This window comes from Suricata suricatta, chromosome 5 (genome assembly GCF_006229205.1).
Source record: "Suricata suricatta isolate VVHF042 chromosome 5, meerkat_22Aug2017_6uvM2_HiC, whole genome shotgun sequence".
In the NCBI taxonomy this organism is placed as follows: domain Eukaryota; kingdom Metazoa; phylum Chordata; class Mammalia; order Carnivora; family Herpestidae; genus Suricata; species Suricata suricatta.
This window is the reverse complement of record NC_043704.1, coordinates 91,041,335-91,068,198: the sequence shown is the minus strand read 5'-3', so window position 1 is coordinate 91,068,198 and position 26,864 is coordinate 91,041,335. Positions and strand designations below refer to the sequence as shown.

The window sequence follows — 26,864 nt, the reverse complement described above, 5'->3', positions numbered from 1 at the left end:
CTCAATCTCACAAACTCAGATCATGACCTGACCCGAAATCAAGAGTCCATCACTTAACCGATTGAGCCACCCAAGCACCCCCTTTATGACTTTCTTAAAATGATACAGGCATTGAACAATTATTTGATAAACTGAATAAAATTCAAAAATTTTAACCCAAAGGTCTCTGAAAATGATTGACAAGTGAAAGCTAGAACAATGTATGGTAGACAGTAGTAAAAGAGAAGAGAGACTAAAGAAAACAAAAATTGGGTACTACAAAAAACCTGGATAAGCAGATCATGGAGGTTGGGTAATACATTTGTCTGAGAGATTCTGAGCTAGGCAGAAAAAGGAAATCATGCTGAATAACACAGACGTTGTCTACTGTCGAAAGAGACTTACAACCTCATTTTTTCTTGTAAGTAAACTCAAGATATGGCTATTCAATACATGGGTAGCTTTCAACCCTTATTGATGGATACTCTCTACTCTTTTACTAGGAAAACTTAAAAGCATTATTTTCCCCATCTTCTTAGACTCTATTACTGAGAATGAGGCAAATAGTCACAATGTAATTAACAGTGTAAAAGAAGGAACCATCTAGTAACTTGGATTATATGTAGACTGGAAAATCCATTGATAGAAATTTAGTTATTCCTCTAAAATATCAGAAATCGGGCCATGTGGTAGACATTGTTATTATTATCAGTATCAATGTTTACAAATACCTACAAAAATAAATTCTGCCCCCTTTTCTTTTTCATATTGAGGTTGATGTGTTTCAGCAAAGTTGATTGCAAAATAAATGCCTCTAGAGCAGAGTTTTTTCACAATCTCAGCACTACTGACATCTTGTGTCAATTAATTATTTGTTGTTGGGGGCTGTACTCTGCATTTCAGAATGTTTAATAGCATTCCTGACCTCTGCAGTCTTTTGGTTGTGGCAACCCAAAATGTCTCTAAACCTTGCCAAGTGTCTCCTGTAGGATACAATCACTCCTGGTTAAGAACCACTGTTTTTTGTTTTGTTCTGTTTATTGTTTTTTTAAGAGCCACTGTTCTAAAGCCAACCCTGTGTTCCCAGGGTTATGTTGGGAGCACAGGCTACACAGGTAAGCCAGAACTAGGAAACTATTCACACAACTAGGAAATTCACACAACTAGGAAAGTCACACAACCTATCATGGTGTGACACTATGTGAATAGTTTATTAATTGCTGTTGAAGCTGAAGCTAAAGGATATGGCCAGGATCTACAAAGATTGAGGAGACATATATAGGCAGAGATGGCAGATCACTAGTTCTACTTGGAGTGGAAACTGTAGAGATGGAAAGAGATTGTTCTAATTTTGGAGAATGCAGTGGCATAAGAAAAGATTAAATAGTCAATGGTTAAGTTCTTGCTAATAAAAATTCTAAATAAAAACTAATTCTTGGGGCACCTGGGTGTCTCCATCGAATGAGCATCTGACTCTTGATTTCAGCTTAGGTCACAATTTCGCAGTCATTGAATGGAGCCCTGCATCCAGCTCCATGCTGTCATGGAGTCTGCTTAAGATTCTTTCTTTGCTTCTCCCCCACTCTCTGCCCGCACTCTCTCTTTCTCAAAAACTATTTTTTTAATTAATTCTCTCATACGTTACCATTGTATCACATTCCTTTTCCCACCTAACATAATCCTCTCAAACAGGACTTGATCTGGCTGGTCATTTGTCTCTAATAGCATTTTCCCCATTGCACGTACTCTCCTGTGCCTTGAAATTCCTTGGACCATAGACATGTTTGTCTCCAAGTCTGGAAACATCTCTATTGCTCACATAATTCCCTCTTTCTTTTTTATCTAAATGTGTATGTCTGTAGGGCTAGGCTGCAGTGTTATATGCTGACAAGTGGTGACCTTTACATACAGAAAACAATAAGAACAATCTTTAATTTGAAACATTGAGTTATACAAAAGAAGTTAATTCCTTATTCTTATTTATGCAAGCTTTTAAAAAGCAGGGTACATGGGTGGCATGGTGGGTTGAGTGTCCAGCTTCGGCTTAGGTCATGATCCCATGGTACGTGAGTTCAAGCCTCGCGTTGGGCTCTGTGCTGACGGCTGGAATCCTGGAGCTTGGTTCGGATTCTGTGTCTCCCTCTCTCTGCGGCCCCCCCCCCCCCCGCGTATACTCTGTCTCTGTCTCTGTCTCTCTCTCTCAAAAGTAAATAAATATTTTTAAAAGGCTGTTTTTATATTATAGCTTAGAAAAATATGTTTATTAAACAGAAAGGTTATTAAGTAGGTTGCTATCTCATTGGTTGATTAATCAATCTATACTTGTTAATACTTTAGGATTTTATTTTCTACCTTCATCACCTTCTGACAACATTTGCAGGCTTTTGGAATAGTTGCTGTCATGTTGAATATGCTGGTCATGTGCATAATGTAAAAGAAAATTCCTCTGACATCTCTGTCATAGTATATGTTTGTTTACATTTCTCTGGAAAGTTGAATTGTCCTCAGGCCTCTAAGTTAGAACATATTTATGTTCCAAAATAAATTTCTCATAAGAACTTATCACAGACAGATTACATTCCCATGAATCTCTAGAATATTTGTTCTTTGTAAACCTTTACATAGCCTTCAGAAAACAAGCATAGCTTGGTACAGATTTATTCAGATCATTGTGTTATGTTGATGGATTTCCTTTGTGAAATCTAGTTCTAAAAAGGTTTTGGCATTAAGAACTGATTGACTGATTTAGATCAAATATGTTGCCTCAACCATTTGTGTATCAGTGAGATCCAGGTATCCCTACAGTGTTTGAACCGGCAACAGTTCCTCTTCCGCTCATTAACTGATCTTCACATTACAGACAGCAGAACGTGCGTCTCAAAATTCCATTTCCAAATTAAAAGTTACCTAAGGAAAAATACCTCGTGAACACTTACTAGCATTTTTTCAGGACCTCATAATGTGAATAGAAAAGAAAATGGCTGTGAGGGAAAGAATACAAGTTCCAAAACACCTCTATATATCAGTTCTCATATCAAAACATTGTGAAAAGGCTTTAATCACAAATCACATGCAAAAGCCGCCGAGAGTATGTCTCATTTTTGTATTCCTCTAAATTGCAAAATACAATAAAGGGAAACAAATAATATTAACTAAAACTCTGAAATATTTAAAGAAAAGTAGAACTAAGCTTTTCATCTATATTTATCTCAAATGTACTATATGTCATTCATATAGCAAAATTCATATATAAAGTGTACCTATCTATCCACCTGCTTGTCTATATGCATAAATATACCATTAAATCATATTTAGAATATTCAGGATTATTCACCAGAAAGAAAGAATGGATGCTCTCAATTTCTCTTTTTTAAATTAAAAAAAATTTTTTTTTTAATTTTTGAGAGACCGAGAGAGAGTGTGAAGGGGAGGGGCAGAGAGAGAAGGAGACACCGAATCTGAAGCAGGCTCCAGGTTCTGAGCTGTCAGCACAGAGCCCGATGTGCAGCTCAAACCCACAAACAGTGAGATCATGACCTGAGCTGACGTCAGACACTCAACCAACTGAGCCACCCAGGCACCCCTGTTCTCAATTTCAATGAAGCAAAATAATTTAAAGATAGATGGCATTTTGCTTATCAAACATATTAGCTTTACAGGATATGTCATTTAGGCCTGTACATGGTATTCCTTGCATCCAGTGAGTTCTAGCATATTGTGGGAAAACTGTTTTGTTTCATACTCATCTAAGAAATCCAGATAATAGAACTAAAGATCCTGAACCATTTACTTCTGTGTGCCACATGTCACCACCACCATCCATTGACCACGCATAAGCCTGCATGATCACTTTTTAAAGTTTATCAAATTATTTTACTCTTTTGCTTTTAAGTCTGCACTGGCTTTTCACGAGTTCAGAATAAAATGCAAATTCTGTTTCAGTCTCTGCTAAGCTCTGGATGGTCTAGCCCTTGCCTACCTTTCCAACTTCACCTCATGTCTCCCGTCTCCCTCTCTCACTGTGCTCCAGGCAGCCCTAAAGCACCAGCTTGGGTCTTCCAGATGGGTAACTAGACCCTCCTATTAGCTGACTTCCTTTTCTTCAAGTCTTCGTTTAAATGGCACTTCTTGAAGATGTTTGCCTTAGTATGTCACTAACTTATTAGTCTTCCTCAGCACTTCATAGAACTTACCCCAATTTGTCATTCTGACACATTGTGACAGTTGCATTTTATAGAGCAATGGTCAGTGTGATGAGTATAGCTAATGTAAGCAAGGTTACATTTCAAGGACAAATTTAACCTCTGTTTCCTTCACATCTGAAAAAAAATGTGGAAGTAAACATGGTCATATTCACTTTCTCCCACACGTTTAAAATGCGTACAGGTATACATATATGTAGCATGATTCAGCAAACAGTACTGAAAATAGCATATAGTTTAGCTAGAGGCCTTCCTTTTTTCTTCATCTTTAATGTCAACTCTATAATTTTATAATAACATTCATGTTTATACTTATGATTTAAAAATATTTTAAATGCTTGTGATTCTGTTAAATTTAAAATTGAGCTAAAGTTGACATATCATCAGAGAATAAAACAACAATATGTTGTAGCATATTTTTAAAAACATCAGCTGCATTTTGAACCTCTAGGATTTAAAATTTCTACTTAAACGTTTTATAATTAACAATAACCAATTTTTAATGATCAAATGATCATATTTAACGTTTTTAAATGTTTAATTATTTATTTTGAGAGAGAGAGAGAGCGAGAGAGAGAGCGGGGAGGGGTAGAGAGAAGGAGAGAGAGAGTCTCAAGCAGGCTCCGCGATGTCTGCACAGAGCCTGACGCAGGCTCCATCTCACAGCTGTGAAATCCTGACGCGAGCCAAAATCAAGAGTTGGCACTTAACTGACCAAGCCACCCAGGTGCCTCTAAAGATTTTTTTTTTGGTTTTTACAGTACTAGATTATAATGGCTTACAATATTTGGATCTAATCAAATTATCAAAATAATTTGGATAAGGAACCATGAGTGAATATGGTTTAACTACTGAATATATATGGAAATGATTTCCGTGAATTTTTTTCAGTCATTCTTTTCTTTTTTTTATTTTCTATTTTTATTAATTTATTTTTTAATAGTTTATTGTCAAATTGATTTCCATGTAATACCCAGGGCTCTTCCCCACAAGTGCCCTTCTCCCTTGCCCCCACCCCTTTACCCCCCTCCACCTCCCCCTATAGCCCTTGGTTTGTTTTTCAGTATTCAATAGTCTCTCGTGACTTTTGTCCCTCTCTCTCCCCAACTCTCTTTCCCCCTTTCCCTCCCCCTGGTCCTCTGTTAGGTTTCTCCTGTTAGACCTATGGGTGCAAACATATGGTATCTGTCCTTCTCTGCCTGACTTATTTCACTTAGCATGACACCCTCAAGGTCCATCCACTTTGCTACAAATGGCCAGATTTCATTCTTTCTCATTGCTATGTAATACTCCATTGTATATATATACCACATCTTCTTGATCCACTCATCGGGTGATGGACATTTAGGTTCTTTCCATGATTTGGCTATTGTTGACAGTGCTGCTATGAACATCGGGGTACATGTGCTCCTATGCATCAGCACTTCTGTATCCCTGGGGTAAATCCCTAGCAGGGCTATTGCTGGGTCATAAGGTAGTTCTATGGATAGTTTTTTGAAGAACCTCCATACTGTTTTCCAGAGCGGCTGTACCAGATTACATTCCCACCAACAGTGTAGGAGGGTGCCCATTTTTCCACATCCTCACCATCATCTATGTCTCTTGATTTGTTCATTTTAGCCACTCTGACTGGCATGAGGCAGTCATTATTTTCAAATGCTAGCCAATAGACAATGACTTGTCTATGTTTTTTTTCTATTGGTGTTTTCTATTGTTTTGACAGTTACAAGAGTATGTACCACAATGTAAGCAATATAATATGTAACTGTAGGTGGTTAATGGCCCACAGAAAATTTTGAAGATAACCCCTCTTCACTGGATCATAGGTTATTAAAGAATCAAGAAGGAGTTTAGAAATATCTTTTTTAGGGTTCACATCTTTTCTTCTCTAGGCAGAAGTCAGCAGAAGGCATCTTAGACAAAAAATGGATTACAAAAAAGATAGTTTGTGCTTCAATATTAAACCCATTTTAAATAAATCACTTTATTTAGGTGATAGTATAAATACACTTCAAGATGCTATAATGGAAAAATGAAGTTCCTTTTCTGTGGAAGCAAGTGGCAGTCTTTCCAATCTAATCTAGGGCTCTCTGTTCTCAAATAAATTGTTCTGTAGATGACATAAAGTAAGTGGTTTGGTCCTATCTACACAGGATTTTTCAGATCAAGCTTTTATGAAGGAATATTACTACAAGGAATTTTACTGAACCAGAAAGTGTAAATGAAGGATAATTGATGAAATGTGTTGAGGGGAGAGCAAAATGTGAAATGCCGCTGAAGTAAAATGAACTTTGTTTTGTCTCCAGGGCAGCCATGACTTAATGAAATACAGCTATGAGTTCAATAAATCAAACTTTGCACAAAGAATTGACGATGAAAGCAGTTAAAAAGAAACTGTAATATCCCCCAAATAGAATAGATATGTATATATGTTTCTATGTACTGCATATGTTTGATATATGGGTTTGTGCATGTGTGTATATGTTTTATACCTGTTGTGTGTGTGTGTGTGTGTGTGTGTGTGTGTGTACACATTTTTAAAACTTTTTTCTTTCTAAATAAATCTGGTATGTTTGGAACATTTTTGTTCCTTGGTTATTTAGAGATCAAAAGTCTCTCATTTTAACATCAAATAGCAGAACTTGGATTTTTTTTATTAAAAAAATTTGCCCTTACTATGTCTTTTTTCAAAGACAAGACATTGGTACTTTGGGTGGAGGCTGTTTATGTTTCTTTCTTTCAAGAGAAGCTTGACAGCTGCTCCCTGGAGAGGATCTCGGACTCTTTAAATTTTTATTAGGCTATGGTATTTGAAATTTGGAGAGTAGACATTAGTCTTTGAGGTGCAGTGTTTGATGGTATGAATCTTTTAAGCTGTAGTACTGCAAAAGAAGATTTTAGAGATTTGCTACAGACCATTTGTCAGGGGACAATGAAGCATTTGTGAGCAATATATAGTGAAAATATGCTTGCAAACTTTTCATTAAACAATATAGGAAAATCTTACTGGTATGTTTTTCAGGTTTCGATGATATGTCAAATAACATAGCTACTAAGGGTGTAATGGACTTTTTTTCCATTTAGTTCTCATTTTCAGACAAAAGAAACATGTCTCTAGCTAGAGCTGCTTTATATTATAGAAGTTGTATATAGCATAAATTGAATGAAAATACGCAAGAGCATACAAAGTGAATAAAGAAGTATCAAAATGAATAAAGAAATAAGGATGGCAAGAACTGGTGTGTGTGTGTGTGTGTGTGTGTGTGTGTGTGTGTGTTCACATTTTATTTTTGGATAATGTAAAGAAAGCCTTGCAAAGTTTACAGAGAGCAAAGCAGATCTTAGAGAAATCCTTTTATAAGCCTTACAGAAAAGAAAGTTATTCCTTTAATTTTTTTGTCTTCTAAAGTGTTTCTGTCTTCATTTATAATCTAGCTACAATACTTTGAAACACCTTTACATGATAAGGTAAACTGGCAGGAGGCCAAATTTAGGGCAGATGTTGATTATTTGAAGAAGCATGATGCATTGGTTCTGAGAAGAAAATTTACCAGCTTTAACTGTTAGTCAAGACATATAGAGCAGTGGTAAAGCTTTGTTTTGTTTTGTTTTGTTTTGTTTTGGTGAAAAAGTTGTTTTTCTTTAACATCAGGCTCCACTTTTTTCTGCTCTAAGGCCTATATGGCATTATGGCAGCTGAAACCCATTGTTTCCTGGATATGACTTTAGGAATATCTTTTAAGCCAGTCAGCTGCCTTACTGCTGTAGTAAACCTTTTTAACAGCTATTCCCGGAACAGTTTATTTCTCCAGGAAATCTGTCTAGGAGATATTTCAATCAGGGCCAGTTGGGATTCCAGAAATATGTTCATCCCTGTGGCCTGATGTCTTAGTCTGCATACACTGTCATAACCGAATAATCACAGACTGGGCGGGTTAAACAATAGACATGTATTTCTTACAGTTCTAGAGGCAAGGAAGTCCAAGATCAAGTCAACAGCCAATTTAATTCTCTGAGGAGACCCTCTCATTTGCTTTCAGCCGGCCACCTTCTCACTCTGTTCTCACATGACTGAGGTCTGGAGTAGTGAGCAGAGAGGAAGGGGGAGGGAGGGAGGGAGAGAGGGAGACCGGGAGGGAGGGAAAAGAAGAGCTATCTGGTGTCTCTCCTTAAAAAACACGAATTCCATCAGCGCCTTACCCTGGTGACCTCATCTTAACCTAATTATTTCCCAAAGGCTCTTTCCAAATTCCATCACATTGGTGGTTAGGCTTCAACATATGCATTTGGAAAAATGACACAATTTAGACCATAGCACCCAGATTTTTTTAAACTCTTTTTTGTTTTATTTTTTTAATTCTCCTAGTTTTCTGAATAAAAATAAGATGATCTAATTTGAATTAAATATTTAGAAACCCCCTTAAGTGCTCACTTCAGCAGCACAATATTAAAATTTAGAAACTCCTTTCATTCAGTGACTTTATATAATTACTCCTCTGTCAACAGAGTGAGGTTTGCCTATAAAATTAGGTTATGGGTTACATAAGTTTGATACCTGTGTATCAAAGCTAAATGTCTTAAGAATGATGTTAATTAAGGCAGTCTAAATTTAAACACAATGGGATATATCTCACTTAAGGAGGTCCTCATATTTAAGAAGTAAATATAATTTCCAATTAGCTAATTTGAAAAAGTGTGGTATTAGCAATATTAACAAAGTCTAAGTTTTATAAAAAATAAAAAAATTTATGCCAACATTTAAAACAAAAGCATCAAAAATAATAAAATTGCAAAGCTAACAGACCAAGTGAATTATAAATATATATTACTTCTCTGTCTCTACTTGAGATGGGAAATAGGAATATCTCACTATCATGTGTAAGGATTAATTTTAAACATATGATTTTAAAAATTAAACTCTATGCTCTTTAAATAAAATGGAAATGCCCTGTATTTTAATTACACATTCGTTAACATAAGAACTTAAAAAGCACTTGGTGAGAGGAAGACCTGGAGATGTGTTGGAAATAAAATGGATATTTTACTCCAAAGCCAATTTGACCACAGTGCTTCAAAGAAGAATATTTTTAGATCATTTGTATTCAAGGATGCTTCTTAACAAGATGCTTATTTAATTGTTATCATAAACACAATGACCAGTGTAATCAGTAACTTTAAAACACTTTTTCTTCTCTCTTTCATATTTTTGTGCATTAGCATATTAAGAAAAATAAACAATGTAGCACATATTTGTTATAATTTGCAGGCTTTTGCTTATTAAAAAACATTACAAGTAATATTCTAAATATGATTGACACAAGCTTCCTAAAAATTTCTTTCCTCTTATTAGTAGATTCAGATAATTCAGATATATATTTTTTTAATGTTTATGTATTTATTTTGAAAGAGAGAGCTAGAGCACGAGCAATGGGAGAGGCAGAAAGAGAGTAAAGAGAGGATCCCAGGAAGGCTTCACACTGTCAGCAGAGCCCAATGTGGGGCTCGATCCCAGGAACTGTGAGATCATGACCTGAGCCAAAACCAAGTCAGATGCTTAACTGACTGAGCCACTTAAGCATCCCAGTTCAGATATACTTTCAAACTATATGCTTTGAATTTCTCGACAGACATTAGTTGATATAACCTCTCTCCCCACCCAAAAAAAGTAAATAAGAGACAAACAGCTTAATACATTGGTGGTACTCAATAGAGTTTAGATAGTCATTGTGAAAGTAGAGTAAGCTTTTTAAATGTTGCATGACATATATATATACATATATATGTATACATACATATAAATATAGTATATTTGCATGATATTTATATATAGAAAGTTTATATACTTGCACATATTTCTACTTGCATATTGAGACTAGATAATGGCAAGTATCTCTTACCTCTAAATGATCCTGAGAACTTTTACTTCCAACCCAAACCCCTCTACCTTCAGGACACAGATTGCCGTGGTCGTGACTTCCAGCCATCTCCTCAAGCACAGGGAAGAAGGAGACAGAGTTCTGAAAGGAGATTAAAAACACAATGAGGGCAGGGAAGAAATAAATATTTTTGAGGAAATGTTAGTGGATATTTTTTTTTAGATCACATCCTCTTTTGTTTTCCTTTTCTTCTCCTTAGAATTATTTTATTCGCTTCTACACAATTTTTCTTCACCACCCCTTAGTCTTAATGAACAATCTATGATTGTAATGCCACTCGTTAGAACTGCTTCTTTGCCATTGCCCTAAGTGGCAAGTGCTTTTCCAGTAGACTAGTCCATCTATTGTAGGACTTCTGGGGGGTTGTAAGTGCGAGAGAGTATCTGTAATGAATAAAGTGCTATGTCTAAATGGCATTAAGATTACACAAAGAACAGTAGTATGTTTTGTGTTTACTGAGTTTATTAAGTGTGTTTCCTCTCCTCAGATCATGACATTTATTTTTCTGCTTTATTTTGGAGTACTAACCAATGAAATTTCACCTATAAGTTTCCCATGTGCAAACAAGAAACTTTTCATTCAAAGATTAGGTAAATCGGTACAGCTTAAGTAGAACTTACTTGAAAATGTATTGATTAAGTGCCTACTATGCATCTGGAACTCTAGGTTATTGACCATTGTTGGGGGGGATTCATTTATTTTGCCAGCAAAATAGGTTTATTTGGGAATAGCAGAAAATTAAAATTCAGATGAAGTATAGTATGGTGAACCAGAGGCAAGTCAGGAGAATAGAAGAGAGGGGCTTGCTTTTATGGGGGAAAGGAGGAGGCGAGGGGAGGGGTTGCTTCAAAAAGTTCAAGGTGGTGATGGCCTCTCATTAGCTAAGTGTAGCAGTTTCTTATTGGCTGAGCTGTTGTTATACAAAGAGAAATTCTTTCTTCCTCATTCTGGGGCATGTAAGCTCTTTACTATTCGGAGTCTGAGTGATACCATGCGAAACCTCTCCCATCAGGACTTCTCAGCTCAATTTTTAATGAAGCTTCCTTTATTTATTTTCACTCTATATATTATGCAGTGATAAAATATAAGTAGAAACCAAATCCCAAATAGTTTATATGTTTGAGGGGGGAATAACGTTTATAATCATATGAACATTAGACACAATATAAAGTAGAAAATCACCAGAAAGTCATTGAGATATAGAGCCTTGCTACTCTGTTGTCTACCCGCTAGAAGCTCTAGGCACTCTTAGATACTTATTATAAATGCAAAATCTCAGACTCTGTCCCAGATCTACTGAGTCAGAATTTGTATTTTTGCAAAATCCCCAGGTAATTTATATGCACATCAATGTTTGAGAAACAGTAGAACAGTATTTTTCTTACACAGGTGTGTATGTATTTTGTAAGAGGGGGCCTGGGGAGGTGGAAGGAGGCTGAGGGGAGCCATGACAGGATATATGTACTAGAGTTTGAAAAAGCCATTAACCAAACTATCAAGGAACGCTTAGTGCAGACATCAGGCTCATATCTGAGCTTCTGAACACCACCTTATGAACCAATTTCCTTCATTCTTCAGGCATTTCCCATCAATTTCTATGTTACCCCAGGCCATGCTAACAGATGCTCACAGCTCCTGGGTGTCCTCATCTTTTTTTTAGTTTCCCTTTCTAAAATCTTGCTTCAGAAGTCTTCACAATGTATGTGAAAAATATTAACAATTTTTTCTGTATGATACAGAATTCTTTACTGAATAACCACTGGGTAGACTCAGGAACAGCCAGGCTGATATTCATCCAGTATGCACTGAGTAGCATTGTATCTGTTGTAAAATATCTTGACTGACTCCCTAGGGAATGTCCACTACCATAAAAGCAAAGCTTCTTTATCCGCAGTTCTCTGAACTCATGTGGTGTCTGACACCAAGTATGAAATAAGATATTTGAGAGATTTTTACTCTTGGTAGCTACCCTTCTATGACTGCTGTTCAATTTTAATCCATTTTTAAAAACTAAATGTCACTCAACCACCAACCAACAACAACAACAAAAAAATCACTGAAGGGCCAAATCCAAGGAATTAGCAATTTGAGGGCAGTTTAAATACAAGAAATGTTTTTAAACTTCAGCTCTAAATATAAAATAGTAAGGCACACATTGTATTCATCAACTGCAACAACTCAATTTTATAAAGTCCTATTTGTTCTGATTATAAAGACAGGAATGGATAAGAGAGAGACAAACAGGATGTAGTGAAAAGTAGCAAAAGGGAAAAGAGAAAGAAAGCCCAGTAAAGAGTAAGATTTTCTGAAAGAGGTGGAGAGACTAGAATATTTATAAAGAGAAGATCACACAGAAGAGAAAAATTAAGAGAGGCAGCAAGAGACAAGTTCCCTTGGCTATGGGGTTGATGTGTTAATTAAGTTAGGCAGCTAGTCTGATTCCACAGTTTATTTGTAGGATAGTCATCAAAGAACGTTATCACCTGTTATGCCTATCCTTTGAAATTCCAATGAGCTTTTCCAGCAATTATCCACTAGCCACTACTATTCAACTATACTTATTATGCTTAACCTTCAGTCGCATTTAACAAGATACCATGACAACCTCCATGGGGGATTGATTTTATCCTTAAATGCAGCATTACAATCATAGCAATATCATTTCATAAGTACTTGGAATGGGTCAGATGAAATCAATTTCTTATGGGATTTTCTTTTTTCATGCAAAACACATATTCATTTTGTTCCTTTATTTTTAGCATGGAACTTTTCCTTTCATCCAGCTCCAGAATCCCCAGATAGACACACAAATACACACACACACACACACACACACACACACAAAACAGAGGCTCTACAAAGAGAAGCCATTACTTTTTTCTTTTTTAACTTGTATTTTAAATTTATTTCAAATTTCCAGAAGAGTTATAAGAATTATTCAAAAAATTAAACTGAGACATTTCAAATGTTAATATTTTACTACCTTTGCATTTTATCTTTCTTATTATTTTTTTTCTAAGCCATTTGTGAGGAAGTTGTAGACCTGTACGTCCTGATTTCCCTTTCTCTTTAGGAAAATTATAAAGAGAAGATCACAAAGAAGAGAAAACACTTCAGAGTCTCCCTCCCTCACCTCCTGGAAAAAGAAAAGAAATTCTTTTATATTTAACCATAGTAATCAGTTATTTAAAGGCTATTTCGGCTCTTAAAATTGATTGGCATCTTCCAGTCCTGAATGTCTTATTTATGATAAAATCAGGGCTTAAAAAACATCTTTATTTTTTTCCCCACAAGAGCATTTTTCAGTTACTGACCTCTCATTTCTTCATATTCATTCTTAGACTTTTGTGAAGTATTTTGGAGGAGATAGCTGCAAAGCGTAAAACGTTGAACACTTTGTTTTTCCTCTAAATATTTATTCCCACCTCCTTCCCAAATTCCAGGCTTAACCCTACAAATATTTCGATCCTAAATCACTTCCACTCATACCAGTATAATATATTACACATCTTTAACAATGGTATTTTGAAGAACTGAAAATAGTTTATTTTGGTCAGCCAATGTAAATTTCTAGAACAACAATCTTTGCATTTCTAACTTCATTGAAACCATGTCAATGTAAATATCTACCATATAAGGTTTTTGTGAGGATTGAATATGTTAATCAATGTAAAATACTTAAGAACAATGTTTGGTGGTGTTTTATAAGATCTACTATTGCTATTTTTATATCAAAAAAATCTTCAAAGCCATCTTTCCTTTCTGTTATTTTCCTACTGCTCTCCATGATCATATCATAATCTTAGCCACATACATTCAATTTTGTTTAATGTTTACTTATTTATTTTGAGAGGGACCATGCATACATCCACAGGGAGGGGGAATAGGAGCAGAGAAAGACAGAGAGAATCCAAAGCAGGCTCCATACTACCAGCATAGAGCTGAATCCGGGACTCAATCTCCTGACCAGAAGATCACAACCGGAGCCTCTATCAACAGTTGGATGCTTAACTGACTGAGCCACCCAAGCATCCCAGGTTCACTTTCTTAGAATGATAATCAACCAGTCCCTGCCACCTCATTCCTACTCCTGCCCCTCAGCAAATACATCTGATTATTTAGCTTTTGTAAAGGCATTTGTTCCTGTCATTACTGCCATCAGCCAGGGCCAGGCCTCACCATTTCATGTTTCCTGTATTTAGTCTTTCTAAACACTGTTTGACAACAAGGCTTATCACATCCCAATACTCCTGTTGACTTTTTAATCTATTTCTCTTATTATCTATCCATTAAATTATAATATTTATGAATGTACTTTGTAGACTATAAAGTTCCCTAACGAATGTAATGGTTATGTTACATTTTAACTTTAACATCTCTATTTTTTAATCAGTTAGGAAAATATTCTATTTATTGTTATCTATATAATTCTGTTCTTGAACCAATGTGACAACACTGAAAATTACTATGTCTTTAAGGAGTTAATTTAACTAAACATCAATTGTTAACACTATATATGTAGTCACTACCGTTTTCATGAAGAAAATTGTGACCAACTTTTAAACACCCTGATAAGGTAGATTTGTGTTTTCTTTATCTTTCCCTTTTTCTACTCAGTTGTGTAAAACATTGTGAAATCAACTCTGAGTCTGTGATGGAAAACTATATGAATAATATTCAGGCAATGGATCGTAGCTTAGAAATGCAATAACAACCCAAACAATTCACCTGAAAACCACAACTCACTGTCAGAGTTTCACATGTCAGAAAGCACAATATTTACTCAGAAAAGAAAAGAATATTTTATTTGGACTTCACATAGGCTTAGTGTTCACCAGAAACTTCTGAAGGAATCAAAGAAATATGTATTTATAGAGTACCTACTCTGTGCTCAATAAATATGTGTGTTTATACCTACTTCTATAAAAGCTGCTTCAGTGTGATTCGAGAGATGCTCATCACTGTGAGCCTCACCTTCCATCTGCTCCCATGAGTCAGGAATTCTAGGGTCAGAAGGGCTTGAGCTGGCTGGTCCTAATCTCTATCCAATACAGGAATCTTCCATTATTTAATTTAACAATCACATTTGACACCTCATAAGTCATATAAAAAAAGCAGACGAACCTACTTCTGGACAATTTAGTGTCTAAAATAAGAAACTATCTGGTCTCCCAGCATCTTGTACACATATGTACTAGCTGTAACTTTTTGAGCAACATAAACATGACTACATTGCACCCCTCTCCCACAAAAGAAACAAGACCTCTCATGTTCTTCTTATGCTTTTTGTCCCCCTTTTGTCCTCTCTATTTAGTCAAATTTTCATTTCTTACTAACATGAGATGGTTCCCAGACTCTAGCATTATGTTTGGTTCATCAAAATGAAACATCCAGAGACACACCACGTAATCCAGGTATGGATTGAATTTGATGGAACTATAAACTCTATTTAAAAACTGTTGCCATTCCCCTAATTCTAAAGCAGTTGCCTTATAGTTTTTCATTCATGGAAAGGTGTTGACAGGATGGATGAACCCCTTAGTCTCAGTAAATGAACCCCACAAAGGGATAGGAGGAGGGTCAAGCTCAGGGTGAGGATACCGGGTTTAATAATATAGAAAAAAGGTTACATGACCACATTTTTACTGCAGCTGGAAAACATTATTAATATTATCTCTTCCCTGGACAAGAGAATTAGAAAAGGATTGTAATTTTGAAAAGAAAAAGTGATCAATAAAACCATTATTTTTTGTTCTGCTTTTTAAGATAAACTGTATCAGCTGAATTATATTCAATTCTGTACTATACAATTGATGTCTTGAATTTATTCTAGATTTTTAAAAATTGTTCTTGTAAATTTTACTATGCTGCTTTCTAAAGAAACAATTGGACTGCTCCCAATGAGAGAATGGGTATGGATACTGACTATGAATTTGCACTAAGAAACAGAACAAATTTAAAGCATCCTTATGGCTATTCTACCATCTTGTGAAAATGCAAGCTCTCTGTGGGTTCACATCTAGGATATTATAATGGCCTATAATTCAAGGAAGAAACATGTAATGTAATGAGGATGAGGGAAAGGAAAGAATAGAGGTCATCTTATGTCTGTGCTCTCTGTCTGGCACAGAACTAAGTGTATAAATTATCACTTTTTATTGACACTAAGAGGTAGATATAAACATATCTATTCTCTCTATACTCTGCCACCTGAATTTAAAGTCCAGAGACAGGCTCACATCTTTTATCCATCATTTGATAGCCATGCGTTCCAAGCAAGTACTCTGAATCCATATCTTAAAGTGGAGAGCAGATGAGATTAAACTTTGTGGAGACTTTTCATTAGTAAGTGCTGTCCATATTAAGGTTATTACTAACTACACAACATCTCTATCTGCTAGACTGGAATATTTTCTAGACTGGGAGAAAAACTATCAACCTAGTCCTGGTTACAAAGTTTTTTTTTTCTTTTTTTCTCCATTTATGAAATCATCATTCACTACTCATGGGCATTTCTAAACCCAATCTCTCTAATCAAACGTGCTTCTTTAAAATATGCAAAGTAAATTTCCATTTGGATCAGAACCTAGAAAAGTTTTTATTTTTGCTTCTGTGACTCCTAAAAATGTGTTCCATTAGTCCATCAACATTTCTCACCTCTTCCCCGCTTTGATAATCTCTTTTAGAATGGAACACCTAGAGAGCTTTACCTGGAATTCTCAGTTCTTTCAAAGCTACTTTGCTTCTGTGCCCCAGTAATGGTGTCTCACAGAACACAGTGGCACATGGATGGCCCAGGGCTGTAATCCATCCAGGGGGGCTCCCAGGGCCCATGATGGATTATTGTATTACATCATCAGCCCGAGGGCCGACAGGAAAGAAAGTGCTTCAAACAGACCTCTTCCATAAATTGTTTTAGTCCTCATGAAAGAAAAAAAGGTTTGAAAGGGTATGGATGAGTAGGAAAACTCATTATACCTTTCAGCTGTATATTGAATTATATACATGAGAAAGCAGGTGCCAAATTTTCTTGGTTCACAAGATAGAATTTTCTTTTCATTCTAAAAGTATGATATCAGGTAATGTGGGTAACGGTGACCACATTGTTTGGCAATGTCCAAAGAGACTTCGGATGGGTTATCTGAATTAAAGAAAAGATTTAAGGAGTATCAGTATACATTTTGTAATCTGTGCATTTGGGATTATCCAATAATGTGTTCTAGTGTTTTATTAACCAAAATGTTTAATTAATTACATTTACATTTGTACTCCTATCAGATGACAGAATTATCTCTGGAGTCAAATGTACCTATTTACATATTTGTTTATATATTTTTGTGCGTGAAACAAAAATTTACATTCTTATTAAGGAAGACCAATCACGAACCCTGTTATTCATGTACTCAATAGGCATTTCATAGGGTTTTAATAAGTCTGTTGAAAGAATAGATAGACAAATGAATGACTAAACCTCTGAGTTCACTTCTCTCTTTAAAAAGAATTCAGTCAGTTAAGCACCCAACTCTTGATTTCAGCTCCAGTCAAGATCTCTTGAGTTGTGGGTTTGAGCCCTGTGTTGGGCTCTACGCTGACAGTGCATAGCCTGCTTAGGATTCTCTCCGTTTCTCTCTGCCCCTCCACACCCCACATCTCTCTCAAAATAAATAAATAAACATTTTTTTCTAAAGTTCAGTTTGAAATGTATAGCAATGTCATGTTTTTGAGAGTAAAAAATCAAATATTTTTGTAAGCAAATTAAATGATTATTTCATACAAATCTGAAAAATAATTTAAAATCAGGCATCACTATTCATAATTACTAAAAAGTGCATAAAACATAAGCTTTGAAAGACTTAGTGTGTAATTGTTATTCTTTGCTGCTAAATAAAAAGCATCATGAATAAAATGAATTTGAGGATAGAACCTGTTACATCCATTATCCTGAGTATGTCCTATCTGTATCATTTTTCAATGACAGGGTTTGCCATTCAAAAATAAATAGTAGCACTCCATTGGCAGAGAACCATGATCTAGAATATGAGCTTTTAAACTACTTTCTATCCTTTTCTAATAACTCATTTGATGTTTTAGAGAGATCTTTAATGTTGAAAAATTAAATATTAAAGTCTTTAATTTCTTTCCGAGGCTACTAATAAAATTGGGTAAAATGAGTTCATAAGCATTTTCATGGAGGTCTCATAAATACCAGTACCACAAATCATATCAGACTTTGGGACTTTGAGTTTCTAGGTATTACTTTACTCCCAAACTGTGAAGCATTTAGTTACAACAGTTAACATCTTCTTTAACAGCCTCCTTATCACCAATTTTCCCACCTCTCAATCTGAGTTTTGTGACCTTGAGAGGCTCATATTTCACGTTAGCTTGAATTTTTTATTCTTCCCTCACATTTTAATTTTTATGCCAAGCTCATCTTTCTGGTTAATATAATAATCTTATCCCAATTTATTTTCTGAGCCCCAAATTCCTATGTAATTTTTAGGTGAATTTAAGCTTAGATCTTTGGATCTTTGGATACCAAGAGTTTTTCCCAAAGCCCTCTCTATCATGCTAAATATCTCTTCTGACGTTCTCCTGACCTTTACCCACACCTTACTTTAATGGCATGGATTTTGCATGGAAAATTATCATTAAATTTTAACATTATTAAAATTAGGAGAAGCCTGTGGCATCTATTAACCCCTCCACTTCACATGTTCAGATGGCTTTAGCATTTACGAAGTGTCCCAATATTTGATTATTTTAAAAGACCACAGATGTTTTTCACCATTTCCAGAGTGAGGAAAACAAGGCTCAAAGGAGGATAAAGATTTGCCCAATGCAATCCTGGTGTAGTGAAGCGACAAACCAATCTTGGGTGGCTACATGCTAGAGATATCACAGGTGCTTTAAGCTTTGCAGTGCTCACCACAGGTGTGTGATTGCCACTGAGGTGTCTTTGGAGTATTTCTCTTCTTCCACCCATGGTGAAAATCCTAGAGTTGTTTTTCCACTCACCCACTGAGCATATGCTTTCCACATTAAATCCACATCCCCTAGCAGTTCAGAGCATGCATTATAAGGAGGACCTCTGTACTTACCACACATCCACCAGTTCGGTTTTCAGGTTAGATTTCCATCTCTGATATCAGCCTTGTTGAAGAATGTATTTTACTATATGGTTTACAAGTCACACTAGGAAATGGGAACATACCATTGTACATTTTTTAGTGCAAAATACCCTTCACTTTTTACCTTAGAGTATCCAGTGGAGCCTCATTCAGTATATTTCTATCAATTAAATATAGGAAGTGGTCAAATAAGAATCTCTGTTACTCTGTTACCTACACAAACATTCAGGATTTTTACAATAAAAATTCTCATAAAAATGCTTAAACTTTATCGTCTTTTGTTACCTCTAGCAATACAGAGATATAAATGAAATAAATCACCAGTGGCATTTTAAAAGTTCCTACCCTAATGTATAGAACAACACAAATTTGCGTTTAAAGTAAATAGCTTTTCTGTGGGCCATCAAATGTAAGATTCCTTTTTTCTACTGAGTAGTCTGCCTCCTTGGGAAGTACAGAATCATTACAGCTTAGTATTCTGAATTGTTTTTTTTTTTTTTTGAGGATTATAAATGGTTTTGTGTGTTCAACTGTAGAACAGTGAAGAAACAGTGAGTAATGTCTTTGCAATATAGATTGCTGTCCGAAGAGAACAGAACAGAGCCCAAGAATATTTTAATTAGACTGAAAGATCAAAAGCATATATCTTTAAGTGCCAGGTGTGTGCATGCAATCATACAGACACTCCCATACAGTCACAGTAATATAATTTGGCCATAATTAAGATACATTACATTCTGACAAAAAAGAGCTGCAGGTAATGTGTACGACTTGCCTCAATCCAGCGCTGCTTTAGTTTTGGTGACTCTGAGAAGTAATCGGTGCATGCTACTGATTGTGAGGTGCTAAATTTTATGGAATACATCAAATAGCTATCTGTTCAAGGTCTAGAGTAGGATATTTTCATAATCTGACAAGCTATAAATATTTAACTTAAAATGATGCTATTATAGGAAATACAGTTAATGTAGAAGATATGCTATTATAATTTTTTTAAGTTTACTTATTTTTGAGAGAAAGAAAGACAGAGTGTGTGCAGGGGAAAGGCAGAGAGAGAGGGAGACACAGAATCTGAAGCAGGGTCCAAGCCCTGAGCTGTCAGCACAGAGCCCAAATTGGGGCTCAAACTCACAAACCATGAGATCGTGACCTGAGCAGAAGTCGGCCACTTAACCGACTAAGCCAACCAAGTGCTCCAGTATGCTATCATAATTTAACTGTGCCCTTGTCTATGTAAGAAATCAAAAACTTGGAAATAATTCAGAATTTTTGGCTGTATGGACATTTTACTTCAATAACAAACAATTCCTTATTAAAATATTCAGGAAAATATTTTAGAAGGAAATAAATCAACCCATTATTTTTCCCAAACTGAGTGTATCACCTATAAGTGATTTTTCTCCTTCTTTTCCACATTTTCTTTCTCCCAAGTTTCCTATGTTAAGTGCCTATCTTATAGTTTTTTGTTTCAAAAGCTACTTTAGGAAATCATCAAGTAGAGTCCAAAACTTTAATATTTACTGAAAAAATTAACATTAATTAGTATTCTGATTAGAAGTTATGACCTTATGATTAGTGATCAATGCTGCTTGATTCCTTGGTTTAAAACCTCCGTTCTGGGTTTTCCATATGTATCAGGTATGATAAATATGAAGAAATAACAAATTAATGTCACTGTCTTCAGCAAGGGAGAACATTACTGAAATTTGTGGAACAGAGTTCTTTCCAGTTTTAGGATACCAAGTAAAAGACTGTTCCTTGGTTAGCAAGTCTCAATAGAAAGAAAAATGTAGGACTTTTAAATTCAGTTATACTTGCCTACAGTCAAAGCAATCGTTTACTCACAACCTCTCATTGCGTTATATTCTCAAGAACTATGAGTAGTCTTTAGAATGGAAGTAAAAGCATGGTCACAATTAGTAAACCTTTGATTTATTCTTCATGTTGGACTTGGTTTTTAATCGTGATGGGAAGACAACCCGGAAACAGCCCTACCCACTGACACATCCGCTTCGCCATGGGAAGATAGGAGAGTCAGGTAGTGAGCACAGGCTCTAGAGTCAGGCCCAGGATGGACTGTTTGTTCTGCCATGCACTAGCTTTATGAATTTAATCTCCCTTTGCCTCAGTTTTCTCATCTGCAACATGGGGGTAGGGAGGTATAGTGCTTAATAGTGCCTGACATGGTGGGAAGTTCAGGATAAAGATGAATAGTTATTATCGTTATAATTAGTAATTTCTACCAGTTATAGTTACTGATAAAGGAAACTCATTTATACCATGTGAAATATTCACAAATTATTTCTAAACAGGCAGTGCGTTATTTGTTTTCTGTTTGCCACATAAAAGGCTGTCTCTGTACTCACCAGAATAAGTGGAAAGGAGAGCAAACTGTCTAGCTAATCTAGGGCAAAAAGCTTTTCCGCTTGATTTATTCAGATAACTGACCCCTGAAGTATGCTTGAATTATAGTTATAATTTTCTCCATTCTCCACACAGTGTGTGTAGTCAGCCTAGGTGTTATTCAATAGACCTGTTCCAACATCTACCGTGATTGATTTATTTAGAAATACCTCCAGGCCAAAATGAGAATGAAAATAAATGGAACAGATGAAAGTGCCCTGCTGCAAGCAAGAGCTACAAATTGAGGTTAAGAGTAATTGCTTTGGCATAATTGTTATTTGTAATCTTAGAACAAATGCAAATCTCCCATTAGGAGCAGTAAATCTGGTGCTTAAAGTAGAAGATGAGTATTTCACTGCCTAGCAATAGGAAGCCGTAGCTGAATGCTAAATGCAACGACATAAAAATTCCCCCAGGTCTTTCATTTTGACTAACAACACAGGGGATATGGTGGACACAGGAGTACCTCGGAAAATGAATACCGAGATGATTTATTCACTCTATGTATTTTCTTTTTCCAAGACGCTTTCTATAAAACCTTTCTCTTTGCATCTAAAAACTCCTTGTGTGCTCTCTTTCGTAAATACTGTGTATTTATACTGAGCCCAGCTTGCAGGAAGCCTGATGTACTTTTTATGGTTATTAGTCTTCACACCTTCATCACTGAACTAAGTAATAAGGTGAAGTCATTATCTTTATTTTACAGAGATGAGAGTAGAAGTGTAGAGAGGTTCAGTGACTTTCCCAAGGTTATAAAATCATTCTGTGATATATCTGGGAAGACTATAAAGAATATGTAATTCAAACTCATTTTAACTACCACATCATTGTTTTCCAGATTATTTTTTAAGTCACTAGATTGTTAATAGCAGTGGAGGTTAGGATAATCATAGTGGTAAACCAAAGGGTCTCATTAGATTCCTCAAATATGCAACAATTGCTGGGCCAAGATTGTGACATAAGAAATACCATGTTTATTTTAAAATGAATTGTTTGCCTCACAAGAGCATTTTAAACGTAAGTTAAAGCCTAGATAGGATTAAATTGAGTTCTTGGTTACAAGCAGGTTACCCTGTTTGTTTTTAATTGCTCAGACAAGATGAGTTTCCAAAGTCCATGTGTACCTGCAAGAATATTTAGAAACATGAGAAGTTGCAAGAAAAAATAGGTAAAATTGAATCTGTGTATTTGAGAAAGTGATGGGCACAGTGGGAAAGAAATATATTGTAGTTTTGCAATAGAATAATGAAAAACATCAGTATTCAGTTTCGGATGTATTCATAGCCAGGGTCAACTATCAAGTAGATTTTTTTTTAGTGTCCCTGACTGGGATTATGCTACCTTAATATTATATGTTAGATGCTAGCAGGAAAAAAAGTTTAGGATGGTAAAGTGTATTTTTAACTTACAACGTTTATTTTGTGTATTTTTAAAGAACACCATGTCAACCCTTGGGAGGAAGGAGGACGATGTGTACTTCATTGCAAAACCAGAGTATTAAATACTGCTTTAGACAAGTGGCTCTATTTGAACTCTAGAGAAATTAAACAGTTCTGGAATAAAACCACTATCCAAAGATGACCTCTGCTTTTTCACAAGACTTTTCATAGTTTAAGAATAGAGTTTTAATTTGAAATCCATTTCTAAGGAGCAATGTCCACAAAGCCAACCTCTACTACATCATTTTAACTTGTGACCTCCTTCCACAGAACTTACATAGTGACAGCTTTTGATCTGTGCCCATAGTTAATCATTTATGGTGCCCCAGATTGGGAGGGACGTTCTTTCCAAAACAGTGACCGAATTATAGTAATATAATCCCAAGCTGATTCAGTGAGACCATCTATTTTTCTTTAATAAAATAAAATAAAAGAGCCGTCAAACGCTATTTATGCTCCCTGCTGCCATTTCTATAGAAAAAGAACACAGCTCCTTCTTTCAGTTTAGTAAGGAGGCAAAAGAGTCACGGAAGAGTTAGAAATGAAACAAAAATTAAACACAGTGCAAAAATGAGAGTACATGTTAGCACACACTAGGAAGAGGAGAGTAAAATACCAAGGACCGGGTATCTCTGGCAATCCTGCCCTAACAGACTGCCAGCTACTGAGAGAGAGTTCATACGTTATCACTCCTTTCTCTTTCCTGTAGGCTGCAATGTGTTGTCCAATTTTAGTGTGAAACTGACCCAGCTGAATGATTGCATCTAGCTAACAAAGAAATCTAACAAGTGCAAAGTTATTTTTTGAGCTGTTTATAGAGAAATGTTATGCAATTATAGTAAAAGCAGAAATGGCGTCCAGAAATATATTACAGAGTACAAATGGTTTTAATGAGAGATCGAAGATTGCTAATCTTCCCCCTTCCCAAAACCCAGTATTAAGTTAGTGATTTCTACATCTGAAGCAAATTTGGGGAAAATACTTACTTTTGATTTTATTATTTAAAAGATGGTAACTCTCATCTTCATGAACAATTATCTACCTATGTTAGTAACTAAAATTCCAGTTAATTTGAGGTAATAGATCTCCTCGTTGGGTGCCACCTGTGTACCAAGCATGATATCAATAACAGAGATATTTATAAAGATACACAAGATAATATTCTTTACTTCCTGGATATCATCAGCATGTAGAAGACTCAGACCTTAGGAAAAGGGCAGTCCATGGATACTGAGCTAGAAAAACTTTGGAAATATAGAAAAGGGAGAGAGAATGTGGGTTACCTTCTTTAAAAATAAAAAAAGAGAGGTCTTAAAATGGATTTTTAAAGATCAGTGGGATTCTATCAACTGATTGGAATACAGAGAAAACAAATTTAAATTTGATTTACTTCATAGCAGACAAGGAACAAGAATAACACTAAGTTGCTGTGTTTTCCTTTGGAGAGACATGGTTTGCAAGAAATTACTGTGTAACTTGATCTGCAATAACCAGATCTGTGACACTTTATAACATTATTTACCTATATTTTTTAATATAGCAAACCTCCTCTTGGCCCTGCATACTGCTGCCACGTAAAACAACACCAATTTACTGAATCAACCATCCATGCTTTCTCTCCAGAGCCTTCCTTACATGATTTGCTTTGTGTGTGAAAGTCCACCCACCCTCTTTTCTTACCCACTGGAGATAAGAATAATTCCTGGCTGTTTATTGGGTCAGAGGGGTCTTGTGGGAGTCCCCTCTTCTGAGAGCCATTTTATGAAACCATCCATACTAAATCTAGATTCAGTCTCCTCCCCAGGTCCATGTAGCCCATGGCTGTTACCTCTATCACAGCACTTTATTCCATTCCAGTTGCCAGTTTGTTTTTCCAGTCTCTCTCTTCCATTAGACTATAAATTCCTTGAGGGCAAAGACCAAATAATGTCAGGTGAGCCCTTTTATCCACAACAGCTGGAATAGAGCCCACCTCTGGAAGGCACAACTCAATAAATATTTGTTGACTGGAGAGAAAAATAGAAACATGTAGGGGAAAATGTCTGAATAAAATTGGAATCACATCCAATCTTTAGCTGTCTGGTAAAATCAGTAGGTGATGTCCTCCCCTCACCCACACAGCCTGTACTTACTCTCACCCTCACTTTTTATATCCTTAATTATCAAACCTACCAATATTTCTTTCTAAATATTTCTTTTCTATTACTGCTTCTTTTTTTTTAATCTCTCCTATCATTGCTTAATGCAGCACTTCATTTTTCACCTAGACAATATTGCAATAACCTCTTACTTGGTCTCCCAGTTGCAATAAATGTCTATTAAATTGAAACGGTTGAACTGTTTGAAGTAACACTCTTATTTTGAAAATAAATCAACTAGGAAGTGCCTGCTGCCCACCTACCATATGTACTATTATGTGCTTTGGGGGAGTCAAAAGAAGCAGAGCACAGAAACTACCGTTCTACCCTAAAAAAAACTACAGTGTGGGCATAGAACACCAGGAACCGTGCTTCTCATATGCACCATGCAGACAAGTGACCTAGGGAGCTCTCTAAAATATAGATTCCATAGGTCTTAAGTGACACCTGAGAGTTTGCATTTCTTTTTTTTTCCCCTGAGATTTTGCGTTTCTAACAGGTTCCCGGGTGATTCAGGTGCCGCTGGACCGTGAACCACCTTTGGAATAGAAAAATATTAAAACCCATTAAGTGCCTTAAAGTGGCTTCAGAGTGAAGATTTTAAAGGCAGGGAGGCTTCATGGAGGCAGTAGTAGGTATAAAGAAAACCTGCTCGTGTTGAGGGAAGAATGTTTATGTCCTAATCCTGTAAGGCTTGACTCACTTCTTATGTCATCCCCAAAGGCTTCCTAAAACTTCCTACATGGTCACACTGCTGTTCTTCTTCCAGATCCCCTACTTACCCATCCTCTAAGTACACTCAGACAGATCTTTCTAAAATACAAATCTGACTTTGCCATTCTTGGGTCTAACCCCATTAGTGTCTCTCCATCACCTGCTGTATACATTCCAGACGTGAAGGCCCTTCCCACACTGGCCTTTCCCAGTTCTGTCACCTCACTAGCCACCACTGCATTAACCCATGCTTCAACTCATGCTTTCTTTTCTTTTTTAAATTTTATTTATTTATTTATTTAGAGAGTAAACTGGGGAGAGACAGAAAGAGAGGGAGAGAGCGAGAATCCCAAATAGGCTCCAAGCTGTCAGTGTGGAGCCCCATGTGGGGCTTGAACTCACAAACCGTGAGATCATGACCCAAGCTGAAACCAAAAGTGAGACATAACTGACTGAGCCACCCAGATGCCCAACAGCACATGCTTTCTTTCCTCTGCTTTTTATAGGCTACTGCCTTTGCCTGGAAAGCTGCAAAGTATACTCATCCTTCAAGGTAACTTCCCTCTTCCTGAAGCCTGCCTTGACCTGGCCAGGAAGAGCTAAGTGTGCCAGTGTTCTTTTCAGTTCCATAGCACATAACACCTATATATTTCCACTGATCTCACCACTTACATATGAGCCTCTGTTTGGAAGGATCTGAATCTCGTCTTTCTTTGCATCTTCTACTTATACGGTTATGTTCAAAATAGAGAAGGTGTTTCAATAACTGTTGCTTAAAAAATGACTGACTGAATAAATCCTAATTAACTATTTACTGAGGATAAATGGTGGGGTGAAAGAGCAGAAGAAAGGGAAAATAGAGGAGGAAAATGCTAAGAAACACTGCAACGAGGGGAAAACATATTTCTAACTTACATGTTAA

General features: G+C 36.1%; 1 protein-coding gene across 1 annotated transcript in view; it reads left to right on the top strand.

Moving 5' to 3' along the window:
* Positions 1 to 26,864, top strand: part of NLGN1 (neuroligin 1) — a 446,380-nt gene that overhangs the window by 339,355 nt on the left and 80,161 nt on the right. The window lies entirely within an intron of this gene.